The sequence below is a fragment of the Bos grunniens genome, chromosome 2, assembly GCF_055505025.1.
Source record: "Bos grunniens cultivar Pamir isolate PY7600 chromosome 2, Bosgru_T2T1.0, whole genome shotgun sequence".
Lineage (NCBI taxonomy): Eukaryota > Metazoa > Chordata > Mammalia > Artiodactyla > Bovidae > Bos > Bos grunniens.
In genome coordinates, this window is record NC_141166.1 from 6,173,137 (window position 1) to 6,189,519 (window position 16,383).

At 51.8% G+C, this 16,383-nt stretch overlaps 1 long non-coding RNA gene across 1 annotated transcript; it reads right to left on the minus strand.

Moving 5' to 3' along the window:
• Positions 1 to 13,848: 13,848 nt before the first annotated feature.
• LOC147377336 (uncharacterized) lies at positions 13,849 to 16,014 on the minus strand. The gene is made up of 3 exons (XR_015137259.1): positions 15,349 to 16,014; positions 14,803 to 14,852; positions 13,849 to 14,399 (listed from the first exon to the last, which is right to left on the minus strand). It is a non-coding gene; the product is annotated as an uncharacterized LOC147377336 (long non-coding RNA).
• Between the last annotated feature and the right edge of the window lie 369 nt (positions 16,015 to 16,383).

A 16,383-nucleotide genomic window follows, 5' to 3' on the forward strand; every position in this document is an offset into this window, starting at 1 on the left:
AGCTGTGTGTGAAATTTTATGCATCCACTAGACTGGGCCATGAGATGCCCAAGTACCTGGTGTGTCTATAAGGATGCATCTGGATGAGAGAAGCATGTGAATTGGTGGATTAAGTAAAGCAAACTGGCCTCCCCTTGTGTCTGGGCATCCTCTAATCTGTTGAGGGCCTGAATAGAAGAAAAAGGCAGAAAAAGTTGAATTCACTCTGTGCCTGACCAGTTGAGCTGGGACATCCATCTTCTGCCCTTGATGCTCCTGGTCCTCAGAGCATCAGACCTGGGTTGGAATCTATACTATCAGCTGCCTGGTCCTTAGACCTTTGAACCACCAGCTTTTCTGGAGTTCCAACTTGAGGACAGGAGATTATGTGACTTCTCAGCCTTTGTAACAGCATGAGACAACAGCTAATAATCAATAGTAAATAAACATGTGTGTATATATAAATATAAAAATAATACAGTATATATACATATATGTACACAGCATATATTATAGCATATAGTATTATATATATTGCTATATGTGTGTGAGTGTGTATGTGTATAGAAGTTTGTGCCCCCCCCAAAATTTGTATATTGAAACCTCATCCCCAGATGGGATTTAGAGGTGGGAAGTGATTAGGCTTAACTCCAAAGAATTGATGCTTTTGAACTGTGGTGTTGGAGAAAACTCTTGAGAGTCTCTTTAACTACAAGGAGATCCAACAAGTCCATCCTAAAGGAAATCAGTCCCAAATATTCATTGGGAGGACTGATGCTGAAGCTGAAACTTTAATACTTTGGCCACTTGATGCTGGGAAAGATTGAAGGCAGGAGGAGAAGGGGACAACAGAGGATGAGATGGTTGGATGGCATCACCGACACGATGGACTTGAGTTTGAGTGAACTCCAGAAGTTGGCTATGGACAGGGAGGTCTGGTGTGCTGCAGTTCATGGGATGGAGAGTCGGACACAACTGAGCGACTGAACTGAACTGAACTGAAGTGATTAGGCCACTGAGGGTAAAGACCTCATGAATGGGATTAGTGCCCTCATAAAGGAGACCCCAGAGCATCCTTGCCCCTTGCCTTCTTTGGGAATGCAGTGAAGAGACAGCCATCTCTCACCCAGGGAGTGAGCTTTCACTAGATACTGAGTCTAAAGGTGTCTTGATCTTAGACTTCCCGGCCTTCATAACTCTGAGAAAGAAATGTTTTTTTAAGTCAGTCTATCAGTTTACGGTATTTTGTAATAGTAGCTCAAACACGAAGATATAGAAGACTCAGAAATATGCATATATCATTTCTTATTGATTCGTTTCTCTGGGGAACCCTGACTACTACTCCGTACTGAGTGCTTTACATATATTCACTCCTTTGCTCCCCACTACAACCTTACAAGGGAGATGTTAATAGCATCTCCATTTTTTTAGACAAGAACTTGAAAGGCAGAGGTGAGTGAACTCACCTAAAAAAGCGTGGCCAAGACGAACTCGAGCAGCGTGGCTCAGGCCTGCCCCCTGCCCCCTGCCCTACTGCCTCCAGGGCCATACTCACAGGTTCAGCATCTCCTGAGTGGAGCCACTTGGCTAAGGGTTTTCCATACGCAACAGGTGGACCTGAAGCCCTCCAGTCTTCTGTGATTAGCTTTTCGTTTAATAATCAAATCAAAAGCTCAACCCTCCATTCCACGTGCCGTGCGAAGTCCAGAGCCTGCCCCACTATTCCCGAGGAAGGCCAGGGGGCTGCTGCGGCCTCTGGCCCCTCCCCACTCTGAGTCCCTGCTTCTGGGCCGACTCTCAGCCCCTCTTCGCGACCGCCTCTTGGTTTGTCCTCGGCCACACAGTGCAGCTTGCAGGATCTCAGCTCCTCTACCAGGGATCGAACCCACTCCCCCTGCAGGGGAAGAGCAGAGTCGTGACCACTGGCCCTCCAGAGAAGTCCGGGACTGTCATCTTCCGTCAGCAAAGCTGTGCCCTTCTCCCACCCCAGTGACCTCTACTGCCTCCTCATCCGTGCCCCAAGCTACCTGTGACAGACTTGGCCCGAGGCGCTGGCTTACAGAGGGTGACAACACCCAGCACAGGACAGAAAGGCCTGACGTGGAATAGACGGCCATCACCCCGTCCTTCACGTCTCCTGGTCTCCTTCCTCCTCAGGCCTGAGCCGCCCACTCCCACCATGATGCTCTCAGGAGGTCCTTTTCCATCTTAGCTCCTCCCGCTGCCTCGCTCTGGGGCACCCCACCCCAACCCAGGCCTCCCCGTCGGGGGCTGCTGAGGCCGAAGTCGACATTTCCGGTTCCTGGTTGACCCTTCAAAGTGGCTCCCGTGATTCTCCCCTGGGGTGGGTGGGGGATGTCACCTTCTACATGACGCTGCTTTGACTTCCCTGGTGGCTCAGGTGGTAAAGCATCTGCTTACAATGCAGGAGACCTGGGTTCGATCCCTAGGTGGGGAAGATCTTCTGGAGAAAGGACATGGCAAGGCACTCGAGTACTCTTGCCGGGAAAATCCCATGGATGGAGGAGCGTGGTAGCTTACAGTCCATGGGGTCGCAAAGAGTTGGACACGACTGAGCGACTTCACCTCACTTCACTTCCTCCCGCCACCCCCACTAGGGTGTGGAGCAGCCTCTGACAACGTTTCCCTTCCTGTAAATATGCTTTAGGTGACCAGATCCTTTCAGTAACATTGTGAGGTAGATCCTTTGTCTTCCCAGAGAGGAACTTGGCCCTGAGATTCTGCTTTGTGCTTTTTTTTTTTTTTTTGTGGGGGGGAGCAGGTTTACTTCCCTTATCTGAGTCTCAGCTGCCTTCTCTGGAAACTGGGATAGGAAGAATACTTGCACCCAAGCTTGATCCCTGGCGTGTTGTAAACTCTCAGTGTTGTTGTTTAGTCGCTAGGTCGTGTCTGACTCTTTGGCGACCCCACGGACTGTAGCCCACCAGGCTCTCTGTCCACGGGATTTCCCAGGCAAGAATACTGGGGTGAGCTTCTGTTTCCTTCTTCAGGGGGGTCTTCCTAACCCAAGGATCAAACCTGAGTCTCCTGCATTGACGGGTGAATTCTTTACCACGGAGCCACCAGGGAAGCCATAAATCCTCGCTGTTCAGTGTTTGACAGATGAGGAAATTAGATTCTGGGCCCAGCTGTGTTCTTTCATTTTATTTATTTTTTGGCTGCAGAGCTTATGGGATCTTAGTTCCCCAACCAGGGATTGAACCAGGGGCCACAGCAGTAAAAGCACCAAACCCTAACCGCCAGATTGCCAGGAAATTCCCCCAGCTGTGTTCTTCACACGCTGGACGTGGGCCTCAGTTTGCCTAACTGGAGAGGAGATGGTGGCACTGAATTGTCCCTGAAGACTGTCCCAGTCCTGTCCTTCTGAATAATGGCATCCGTGAGTCTTTACCAGGCACGCTTACAGCCTTCTGGACCTCGCCCTGTGTATGTCTTTGCCTCTGAGCTCGCTGAACTCCTTTCTAATTTTTTAAATTAACTTTTCTGGGAGTATTGATTTACAAGCAATGCTTGATTTACAATGTTGTGCTACTTTCCGGGGCACAGCAAAGTGCATTAGTTACATATACGCTCATATCCACTCTTTTTAAAAAATGTTCTTTCCGCATACAGGCCATTACAGAATGCTGAGTAGAATTCCCTGTGCTGTGCGGGAGGTCCTTATCAGTTATCTGTTACACAGTAGTATGAATATGTCAGTCTCCCAATTGCCCCCAGACATCCCCTGAAGGCCCCAAGGACCATAAATTTGTTCTCTATGTCTAAAACTCTATTTGGACTCCATTAACTGGTAATCCCTTATGATTATACAGTGGAAGTGAGAAATAGATTTAAGGGCCTAGATCTGACAGACAGAGTGCCTGATGAACTATGGAATGAGGTTCGTGACATTGTACAGGAGACAGGGATCAAGACCATCCCCATGGAAAAGAAATGCAAAAAAGCAAAATGGCTGTCTGGGGAGGCCTTACAAATAGCTATGAAAAAAAGAGAAGCAAAAAGCAAAGGAGAAAAGGAAAGATATAAGCATCTGAATGCACAGTTCCAAAGAATAGCAAGAAGAGATAAGAAAGCCTTCCTCAGCGATCAATGCAAAGAAATAGAGGAAAACAACAGAATGGGAAAGACTAGAGATCTCTTCAAGAAAATTAGAGATACCACGGGGACATTTCATGCAAAGATGGCTTCGATAAAGGACAGAAATGGTAGGGACCTAACAGAAGCAGAAGATATTAAGAAGAGGTGGCAAGAATACAAAGAAGAACTGTACAAAAAAGATCTTCACGACCCAGATAATCACGATGGTGTGATCACTGACCTAGAGCCAGACATCCTGGAATGTGAAGTCAAGTGGGCCTTAGAAAGCATCACTATGAACAAAGCTAGTGGAGGTGATGGAATTCCAGTTGAGCTATTTCAAATCCTGAAAGATGATGCTGTGAAAGTGCTGCACTCAATATGCCAGCAAATTTGGAAAACTCAGCAGTGACCACAGGACTTGAAAAGGTCAGTTTTCATTCCAATCCCAAAGAAAGGCAATGCCAAAGAATGTTCAAACTACTGCACAATTGCACTCATCTCACATGCTAGTAAAGTAATGCTCAAAATTCTCCAAGCCAGGGTTCAGCAATACGTGAACCGTGAACTTCCTGATGTTCAAGCTGGTTTTAGAAAAGGCAGAGGAGCCAGAGATCAAATTGCCAACATCCGCTGGATCATGGAAAAAGCAAGAGAGTTCCAAAAAAACATCTATTTCTGCTTTATTGACTATGCCAAAGCCTTTGACTGTGTGGATCACAATAAACTGTGGAAAATTCTGAAAGAGATGGGAATACCAGACCACCTGACCTGCCTCTTGAGAAATCTGTATGCAGGTCAGAAAGCAACAGAACTGGACGTGGAACAACAGACTGGTTCCAAATAGGAAAAGGAGTACGTCAAGGCTGTATATTGTCACCCTGCTTATTTAACTTATATGCAGAGTACATCATGAGAAACGCTGGACTGGAAGAAACACAAGCTGGAATCAAGATTGCTGGGAGAAATATCAATAACCTCAGATATGCAGATGACACCACCCTTATGGCAGAAAGTGAAGAGGAACTCAAAAGCCTCTTGATGAAAGTGAAAGTGGAGAGTGAAAAAGTTGGCTTAAAGCTCAACATTCAGAAAACGAAGATCATGGCATCCGGTCCCACCACTTCATGGGAAATAGATGGGGAAACAGTGGAAATAGTGTCAGACTTTATTTTTGGGGGCTCCAAAATCACTGCAGATGGTGACTGCAGCCATGAAATTAAAAGACGCTTACTCCTTGGAAGGAAAGTTATGACCAACCTAGATAGCATATTGAAAAGCAGAGACATTACTTTGCCAACAAAGGTCCATCTAGTCAAGGCTATGGTTTTTCCTGTGGTCATGTATGGATGTGACAGTTGGACTGTGAAGAAGGCTGAGTGCCGAAGAATTGATGCTTTTGAACTGTGTTGTTGGAGAAGACTCTTGAGAGTCCCTTGGACTGCAAGGAGGTCCAACCAGTCCATTACGACGGAGATCAGCCCTGGGATTTCTTTGGAGGGAATGATGCTGAAGCTGAAACTCCAATACTTTGGCCACCTCATGCGAAGAGTTGATTCATTGGAAAAGACTCTGATGCTGGGAGGGATTGGGGGCAGGAGGAGAAGGAGACGACAGAGGATGAGATGGCTGGATGGCATCACTGACTCAATGGACGTGAGTCTGAGTGAACTCCGGGAGTTGGTGATGGACAGGGAGGCCTGGAGTGCTGGGATTCATGGGGTCGCAAAGAGTTGGACACGACTGAAGTGACTCAGCAGCAGCAGCAGCAGCAGGTCAGAAGTAGGAGAAGGCAATGGTAACACACTCCAGTACTCTTGCCTGGAAAATCCCACTGACAGAGGAGCCTGGTAGGCTGCAGTCCATGGGGTCACTAATAGATACGACTGAGAGACTTCACTTTCACTTTTCACTTTCATGGGTTGGAGAAGGAAATGGCAACCCACTCCAGTGTTCTTGCCTGGAGAATCCCAGGGACAGGGGAGCCTGGTGGGCTGCTGTCTATGGAGTCGCACAGGGTCAGACACGACTGAAGCGACTTAGCAGCAGCAGCAGCAGCAGGTCAGAAATACAGGGGTAGGAAATTCCCTGGCAGTTCTGTTCAGTGGCTATGACTCTGTGCTTCCACTGCCAGAGGCCTGAGTTTGATCCCTGGTGAGAATTAAGATCCTGAAAGCTGAGCAGCCAAGAAACAAAAAACAATTGTACTAGGGTAGCCCCAGCCACTGGTGTCTGAAGTGGGGACAGTCTTACGGAACTAAGCTCTATCACTTATGGGAGATACCCGGGAGACAGTGCTAGAAATGAACTGTTGGGCGCCCAGTGGGTGTCAGAACTGCAGATACCCGGGAGACAGTGCTAGAAATGAACTGTTGGGCGCCCAGTGGGTGTCAGAACTGCAGATACCCGGGAGACAGTGCTAGAAATGAACTGTTGGGCGCCCAGTGGGTGTCAGAACTGCAGATACCCGGGAGACAGTGCTAGAAATGAACTGTTGGGCGCCCAGTGGGTGTCAGAACTGCAGATACCCGGGAGACAGTGCTAGAAATGAACTGTTGGGCGCCCAGTGGGTGTCAGAACTGCAGATACCCGGGAGACAGTGCTAGAAATGAACTGTTGGGCGCCCAGTGGGTGTCAGAACTGCAGATACCCGGGAGACAGTGCTAGAAATGAACTGTTGGGCGCCCAGTGGGTGTCAGAACTGCAGAGTTGGTGAGTGTCAGAAAACAACTCACAGCTCCTTTTTTAAAAAAGCTCTCACTGGAAGCCCATGAAAGAAACATGTCCCAAGAGACAAGGAGAGGCTCTGATTGATTCAGGCTGGGAAGGGAGGTGCCAGAGACCACTGGGAAGATGTGACAAAGCTTGGTGATGTGTTCCCAAGGGGAAAAATACTAGTCTTTAAACTTTTCTGTATGCTTGAAATATTTCACAACTATCAAGTTTAAAAAAAAAAAAAAAGGCAGGGATGGGATGCAGCAGAAAGAGGATGGAGTCCGGGGTCCTGGGGGCTGGCTTCAGTTACGCCCTCGGACTACTCTCTGACGTGAGCAAGTGAAGGCCCCGCTCCAGGCCACAAGGGCCAGTCTCCAGCAGCCCCGCCAGTGCTGGCATTTTATTAGATGTTTTCATTTTGTTGTTGCTGTTCAGTCACCAAGTAGTGTCCGACTCTTTGCAACCCCATGGGCTGTAGCCCCCCAGGCTCTTCTGTCCATGGAATTTCCCAGGCAAGAATACTAGAGTGGGTTTCCATTTCCTTCTCCAGGGGATCTTCCCGGGCCAGGGATCGAACCCACGTCTCCTGTCTTAGTCCAGACATGTACTGAATGTCTGTTGGGTGCTTGTCTATTTTCATGTCTGACCTCCCGAGCAGACGCTGGGGCCCGGGAGGGTAGGGGCTGTCTCCTCACCCCTGTGTCCTCTGGGCCCAGCACGGCCCCCAGTACCTACTGAGTTATTTGAAGGAAGGAAGAACAGACTGAATGACCCCCAGGCCAAGTTCTAGGACACCTCCACCCCTAAAGTGTTTGGAGCCTGCAGTTGGGGCGGAGCTCACTGGGTGTCCATCCACGTGCGTGTACCCCTGGGCGCCTGCCCTGGGGTGGGAGTTAGGTGGGAGTTGAGCGTGGCCGTGGGAACAGGAGATGAGCCAGCTTGGAGGTTTGGAGGCCTCCACTTCCTACAGCAGACCCTGCCCAAGACTGGCTCCAGCCCTAACCTCTGACCCCACTGGGAAAGCACCAGGAAACAGGCCGGAAGGCAGGAAACTTCCCCTGGGCCTGGTCTGGGCCCAAGCTGCTACCAGGCCTGGGGCTGAGCCCTGAGTCCGGTGGGCCAGAGCCCACCTCCTAGCCCAACCTGCAGAGCTCAGCTGCTCTGATTGCGAGCTCCACAGCACCTCCTGTGTCCCTGGGACCACCGCCAGCCACTCGATAAACACGAAGCAGCCTATGTGTGCAGGGAAGACAGCTGGGGTCAGCAGACCTGGGTTCAGTTCCCAGCTCTGCCTCTCAGGCTGGGTGAGTACGGGCACTTTACCTGCCTCCCTGAGCCCCAGTTTCTTCATCATATTTGTTGTGGAGATCAAAGCAAAGATGGTCTGCTTTTTCCGAGGAACTCCAAAACAAGTCCAGCTCAGGGCTTCCCTGGTGGTCCAGTGGCTAAGACGCCGTGCGTCCACTGCGGAGACCCTGGCTGGGGAGCTGAGATCCCCAGGGCCACATGGAGCGACCAAAAAATCAATAAGTAAAATAAAAAGCAAGTCCAGTTTACAAACACCGTTGAAGCTACCTGAAGCCCTGGTCAATCCTACTCCCTCCCTGCTCGGGGGGTGTCACCAGCCTGATCGCGTTGATCCTCACCATCAGTTTATCCCGTCCCCACACATTTCTATCCCACACATGATTGATTTGCCTGGATCCGAATGCTATCTATATTACGGTATATTGAATATATTATTCTGTAATTTGCCTTCTTACTGTATGAAATGCTTTTGAGAACTAGCCATGTTGACACATGGAGACTGAGTTACTGTTCATTCTCTAGTGCTGCTTTCTACAAATATGCCATGATTTATCCACGCTCCCGTCGATATACATTTGTTTCCAATTATGTTTGGCTATTTCAAGCAACACCGAAATAGGTATTCTTTTATGTATAAAAAATGATTTATGGGACTTCCTTGGTAGCACAGTGGATAAGAATCCTCCTATCAATGCAGGGGACACAGGTTCAACCCCTGGTCCGGGAAGATTCCAGGTGCTGCACAGCAACTAGGCCATAGCCACAACTGCTGAGTCCATGCTCCAGAGCCTGCCTGCTGCAGCTCCCGAAGCAAGCGCGCCCAGAGCCTGTGCTCAGCAAGAGAAACCCCTGCACAGAGACGTCCACGCCGCAACGCAGAGTAGCCCCCACTCGCCGCAACTAGAGAAAGCCCTCACATAGCAACGAAGACCCAGTGCAGCCAAAAATAAATAAGCAAAATTATTTAAAAAATGATTCATGCAAAGATGAATGTTCTCGAGGAGCTTACATGGACTCCAGTAGTGTTTGACTGTCATTTAAATGACACACTCTCCTGAACCCCAAATCAAGGCAAACAACTTAACCATGAAAGAGAACATTTGAGGTTGGGACTTTCTGGAATGCAAGGGCAGTGACTGTCACCTTCTCTTCAGTGCTCCTCCCTAAGCGCCAAGCCCCATGCTAAATGCCCTACCTACCCAGATGATCAAAAAAAAACCTGTGAGGGAGCTACTGGTATAACCCCAGCTGAGGGAACCAAGGCGCAGAGAGGTCAGGTATCTTAGTTAATGGTTAAATGAACTGGTTTGAATTCAAACCAACCCTGTGTCTGTCTGACTCCACTGCCCCTGTGTAGCCCAACAGACCAGGGGTCCCAGATGCGGCAGCAAAAAGGCAAGAAGGACCGATCCCAACCACGGGCTCAGGGAGCCCTTCCCAAGGAAGGTGCCAGTCCCTCCTGGCCTAGAAAAAATGGGAGCATGGCAGTGTCAGCAGTGGACAGCACACAGGAAGGTGGCACTTCAGGCCCAGGCGCCAGGACTAGCAGAGTAAGCTCTGCCTTCGCCCCTCGCCTCTCCTGCCACACAGCTTGCTAGCCTTTCTCTCGCTCTTCCCATTCTTTCCCAGTCTATCTTCTGTCCAACTTTCTCTTTCCGACTCTCCTCTTTTTACCTTTTATTCTTCTCTATTTACTTTTTTCTCTCTTTTTTTAATCTTTCCTTCTTGGGTCATCTCGCTCTCATTCCCCTAATCATCCATCCATCCATCCATCCATCCACCTATCCATTCATCTGACAGGAACTGGGTACCAATGCCGTGTCTGGGCCTTGGAACTTGTGTGATGCTGGCCCTAGAACTGTTGATGAGCATATTCGTGTCTTTCAGTCAAACTTCCATGAGGAAACTCTGAGACCCATCCTCTCCCTCAAACAACCAGAGACAAACACATTTTTACACAAACCTGGCAACCAACTAGGAAAAAAAAAACAAACCTGGAGATACAGTCATGGCTCTCGGGCACCCCCTGCTGGTAACTGGAGAGATTACCTCCTGGGCTAGAGAGTTCATTCACGACTCCAGGTGGGGCTAATTGGTCTCTCCGACTTCCCTCCACCTGCCCTGCAGCTTCTGCCAGTTCCACTTTAGGAGCTCCTCAGGGTGGGGTTCTTTTCCGACATGTTTAATTCCACAGCCATTGAAAGGCTCAAGCCAAAGACCAGAGGATGAAGCAGTGAGAGAGGTTGCTACGGATTGAATGTTTGTCTCCCTAAATTCTTACACTGAAGTCTAACCCCCAGTGTGATGATAGAGAAGGCGGGGTCTTTGAGAGGTAACAGGTCAAGAGAGACTAGGGCTCTCATGAAAGGTATCGATGCCCTTGTACGAAGAGACATGAGAGCTGGGTTTCTTGCTCTCTGCCCTCCACCATGAGAGGAGACTATTGTTCAATCACTAAGTTGTGTCCGATCTTTGTGAGCAGATGGCCATCAGCAAACCAGGACACGGGATCTGCCGGCAGCTCGTTCTTGGACTTCCCAGCCTCCAAAACCGTCAGATACAAATGTCTGTTGTTTAAGCCACTGTGTCTATGGCATTATGTCACAGCAGCCCAAGCAGACTAAGACAAGTGCTTGTTTTAACCAGGAGAAGCGTGCGCTCCCCAGCGTGTATGGAATCAAGTATGTGTGTGCCCTGCTGTGTGTCTACTCAGGGGTGTGGGCATCGGGGAGCCAAGGTGCCCATTCCAAGCACATGCTTGCACACCATGCTGCAGGCACGATGGAGACATGCGTGTGAGTGATCCTACCCTGTACACACACACACCACGGTCCTCAGGGAATGGGCGTCGGAAAGACACGCTCACAGCCTCCTCACATGGAAGTGGAACAACCCAGAGGCCTCGGCCCCCAGAGTTCCCGGTGGCTTGGACCCCAGCTGTCCGCTAACACATGCCATGCTAACTTCCTTACCTTCTCGGTCTCGCATCTCTGCTCCCCTACACGGGCTTCTTGGGATCACCTCCAGAATAAACTGCCTGCATTCAAACCCTTGTCTTGCTCCTGCGACAGTGAAGGATGCAGCCCAGAGGAGAGAGCACCTCGCAGAGGCTGGCAGAGCACGAAGATGGCAAGACCTTGGGTCCCCAGGGGCATCACAGTGCTTCTGAGTTTACTGAATGGCAACTGGCCTGCCTCTCCATCCCCACCCCTGCCTCCTGGTTAGGTACTGCTGCTGCTGCTACTAAGTCGCTTCAGTCGTGTCTGACTCTGTGCGACCCCATAGACGGCAGCCCACCAGGCTCCCCCGTCCCTGGGATTCTCCAGGCAAGAACACTGGAGTGGGTTGCCATTTCCTTCTCCAATGCATGAAAGTGAAAACTGAAAGTGAAGTCTCTCAGTCATGTCTGACTCTTAGCGACCCCGTGGACTGCAGCCCACCAGGCTCCTCTCTCCGTGGTATTCTCCAGGCAAGAGTACTGGAGTGGGCTGTCATCGCCTTCTCCACCTGGTTAGGTGAGAAAACCATCATCATTTCAGCCTCTTTTCACGGCGTCTTCTGTTCCTGGTAGCCGAAAGCCTTCCAGTAAGATGCACTCTTCCATGTAGAGGGCAGGTTGGCAGCCAGCTGAGGACGAGCCGCAGTGGGTCCAGCACGGCGGAGTGTGTGTGTGGCTGCCTGTGTGTATACCCACGAGGGGCGCGGAGAGAGTGCCTGCTGTGTGCCAGGCCCCGTGGCGTGGCTGTGTACCCGGGACGCAGAGCTGGGCTGGCCTGGCATGTCTGTGCCTGTCCCTGTGGCCCCGTCAGTTCCAGGCTTTGTCTCTCTTGAGTACTCACCTTTGTCCTCTGCCCACCTGCTTCTCTCTGCCCTCACCCTGGCTACCCGGACAACCTCTATGGAGGCCCAGCTATCTCCCCGATGGTATTCTTGCTCAGAGACAGAGTCTAAAAACATGCTGGATCGTGTTGTTCCCTTGGGAGTTCTTTTGGGCACTCCACGTGGCTCGCAGAATCTTAATTCCCCTGACCGGGGATCAAACGCGGGCCCCTACAGTGAGAGTGCCAAGTGCTGACCACTGTACGCAGGGGACTCCCATGTTGTTCCCCTGTTACAGGCCCTTCAAAGGGCCCCACGGCTCTAGGGCACCTGCCCGTAGAGGTCTCCACTCCCATCTCTCCTCTCCCTTCCCATTCCCTCCCACAAAGGCTCCAGACTCAGGTTGATTTCTCCCCGTATCAGGGTTGGGCCAGGGACTGGGGGACCACCCTGCAGGCTTGACTTCCCAGGCACACAGCTGGGTTCAGCCAGTAGGAGGCACCGGTGGGAGGTGGGGAAGAAGAGAGAACCCAGGGTCTTTCTCCACGGCACGTGCTCCACGGCTCCCACTGGACGGACCTGGGCCGGGCCCGCTCCTGCTGAGCAAGCTCAGCTCCCCTCGCTCCTCTGTCCCCCGTCCTGGAAGGCAGTCGTGACCACACTCCAAGCCCTGTTGTCTTCTCAGCATTCCCCTCACCCGCAGAACCAGTTCCCTTCGCTTCAGATACTTGAGATTCCTGTTTTCTGGCTTGACCCGGACTGAACTGACACCCGCAGCCATCCAACTTTCCAGCCAGAGGAGGAAACCAGCGGCCTGTATAGGGCTGAGCCCTGGGAACAGGAGAGGATGGACCCCTAACCTGGGTGGACCTCCCCCGCACTCCCCCTCGCAGACTTGAAGTCAAGTCCTGAGAGATGGTAGAGCTCCTGTTTATCTTAGGCAGGGTTTCCTGCTGCCGCCGTCTGAAAACATTCGTGGTACTCGGTGCCCCCATGTCTCTTCTCCCTTTCTTTCCCGGTAAGAGGCATTTTCCCTGTGCCAGGACGTTTCCCAGTCTCCCAGGCAGCCGGGGGGGACCACAGGCTGGTTTCTGAGCATGATCAGAGGAGACGGACACAAATTCCAGGCTGGGTGCTTAAAGATAATGCGTCAGCTTGCCCCTTCCTGTTTCTCCGTCTGGAATGTGGTGTGGTGTGGTGTAGAGGCCATTGCAGGCTGTGTTAGTCTCCTGGGGCCACAAACTGGGTCATTTAAACACCAGAAATGTATTCTCCCAAGGGTCTAGAGGCTAGAAGTCTAAAATCAAGGGGTCAGGAAGGTAAGTTCCTTCTGAGGGTTTTTCCAGGTTGTAAAAACCTGGCTTGTAGGGGGCTGTTTTTCTTCTGTGTGGGTCTCTCTGTGTCCAAATTTCAGCTTTTTATAAAGATCCAAGTCATCTTAGATTAGGGCCCACCCAAATGACCTCATCTTAACTAATTACATCTGCAATGACCCTATGCCCAAATATGGTTACTTTCTGAGTTACCAGGGAATTCGGACGGGGGAATACACAACAGAACCCATGCCTTGAGGATGAGGCACATTCCTAGCGATGGACTGAGAAATAGAAAGAACAGATGACTTCCCAGAGCAACACCGCAACGCCAGCCTGCGACTCTGAAGCTGCATGTACACGTGCTCAGTTGCAAAGTCGTATCCGATTCTTTGCGACACCGTGGGGTGTAGCCCGCCAGGCCCCTCTGTCCCTGGTGTTTCCCAGGTAAGAATATTGGAGTGTGTTGCCATTTCCTCCTCCACGAGGTCCTCTTGACCCAGGGATCAAACCCACGTCTTCTGCTTTGGCAGGCAGGTTCTTTACCACGGAGCCACCTGGGAAGCCCAGACTTTGAGGTTAGAGGAAACTACGTTTCTGTCTTATTCACGCACCATTATTTGGGTTCTCTGTTATATTCAAACAAAAGTGTATCCCGGTCAGGGTCCGGGAAGGGAACAGGTGTCAAGCCCAGGAGGTAACTGAGGGACATTTGATAAAAGTGCAGGTGGGGCTGGAGAAACTAACAAGGAAGGGTGGGGGCATTTCAAGACCACCCCCAGGCCTGAAGGGGCAGAGGGAGAAGGCAGCTATGGAGCCCTGAGGAAGGAGCTGTGGGGAAAGGAGGCAGACCCCTGACAGGCGCCAAGGCCTTTGATGGAGGGACGCAGGCCCTGGAATAGACACCCCGACCGCTCCATCTTCCTGTCCTCCAGTTTCTTGCTGGCACCTTCCACTGACTGAACCAAACCCAGAGGACCAGGGATCCCATGGATGCTTCCAGCAGGCTGGCCAGCAGGGCAGGAGACAGCCGGTGAGGAGCAGAGACGGTCCAGAAGAACGGCTGACACCCGGTTCTTGCTGCCGCACTCCGCCTGCTGGCTGTGGGCTCAGGAGGCTGTGTCTCCTTTGCAGGAGCGTCCCTGGTGACGGGTCAGTGCCTGGAATCTAGTAGGTGTTTGACAAATATTTGTGGATGTGTACGTGCCAGGAGGGCAGTGGAATGAGAGTGGGGAGGGAGGGGGCTGCCCGCCTCCCGCCCCTCAGTCAGCACCGTCCCCCAGAGCACTGCGGGTGGCAAGGGGTGCCGCTCCTGCCCACCAGGAAGACAGGCCCCGGCCCGCACCCCACCCCAGTGCCGCTGTCCAGCAACCTCCCCGGGTCCCAGCTGAGACAACGACTTCCTCGGGACAAGAGCCTCCTGCACGACAGCCCAGCCCTGGGTCCCCTCAGCGGCTTCTTGGTGCCGTCGCAGGGCCGATGGGGCCCCTGCCTCATCTCAGAGGCTGAGCCGTCCCACCCGAGAGGGACGCTGGGCAACGAGGCATCAGAGTCTGGGATTTAAGATCACCTGTGTCTGACTCTCCATGAACACTGGCACCTTCCAGATTCCAAGAAGTCCTACAGGAGAGACCCGTGTGAACTTTGTTTAATCTCCCATTTCCCAGTCCCACTGACCCTCTGATTCTTTATTGCGTGCCCACGGGGTTCTGGGTGGGAGCTGAGCTCCTAGCAGAGAACACAGCAGGGGCTCCATTCTCATGGCTTGTTTGCCACAGGATATGGATGAGCATCCTCCAAACACTGCCCTTCAGAACCACCATTCAAGGGACCACGCGCAGAGGGGCCGGCCTCCAGCGGTGCCCCTCCTGAGAGTCAGGGGAGGAAGAGTCGGCAGGCATTGACGCATCTTCAGCTTCATTCATTCTTTCGTTCCCTCTTTTAACATATTGTGCATTTCATTGAGTAAGCGTGCCAGGCTCCTCCTGGCACTGGGAATTCAAAGATAAATCAGAAAGTTTTGCCCTCCTGAAGTTTCCCACCTGGTGGGAAACTAGAAATAATGAAAATGCCCCCCCCACCCCAACTAAGAAAAGGCTCCCCAGCTCCCTCGTACCGTCTCCAGACGCACCTCCGAATTCTCTGTTAGCTCTGCGCCTCCCATTCAGGATGCTGCTTGCTCGGCTTTAGGCTGAGCCCTGCTGTGGACCTGGGCCCTGCAGCCTCCCTGCCAGTTCCCTCTTCCCAGGGGAAAAGCTCCAGCTGCTCCCAGGCCGGAAAATCCCAGAGGATTAATCAGCAGCACCCTGGCAGCGTGTCCGCTAGGCCTTGAGGCTAAGGTGACCTGACAGGGTTAGTGGTGGGGCGGTCCTGGAGGTCCATCTCCCTGGGGGCAGAGCAGAGGGCCAGGGTGGCCACACACCCACCTGCAGAGCCAGCAGAGAGGCTGGGACCCACTCAAGGCCACCCGGATAAAGGCTGGGGTGGCTTATCATGTGGCCCTGCAGGGAGCAGGCAGTGATAAACTGGGGGGGCACCTGAGCCAGTCCTCACTGTTCCCTGGGTCTTCATTTCCCATCTGTCAAAAGAGACGGATTAGATCATCTTTGAGGTTGTGTCTGTTTCAGACGCTCTACAGTGGGATCCGGGAAGCTCTGACCTGCCTCTCTTCCTCCCCAGCCACGTCTTCAGTTTCTCCCCCTTTCTTCCTCTGCTCAGGGTCTGGGAAATGGCTCTGAGCTTCAAAGCTGAGCAAACAAACACATCCAGGCCCATTGGGAACAGGGGTAAGGGAGGGCACGGCTATTTTTATCACGCTTTGAAGGATTTTCACAGCTGCTTCTGTTGTTGTCCACACACTTGCCACAGGCTCAGTCTGTTGGCGTCGCAGACATCACTGTAGGGGGTGCTCGGAGGGGCTGCACCCTTGAAAGAAACCCTGCCTGCTGATGCCTGGCATTCCATCACAAGGGATCCGTTTAAAGCAGCCAAGCGTTGCCCTCCTCCCACGCTTCCGAAATGTAGCAGCCCCCAAAGAATGGCTCTATGATCTATGACACCAGCAGGAAGGAATCTGGCCATCCTTAGAGTGCTGGGTGTGGAGGACAGGCGAGTGTTGCTCAGTCAAGTCTGCAGAGCTCCTTTGCCTTAT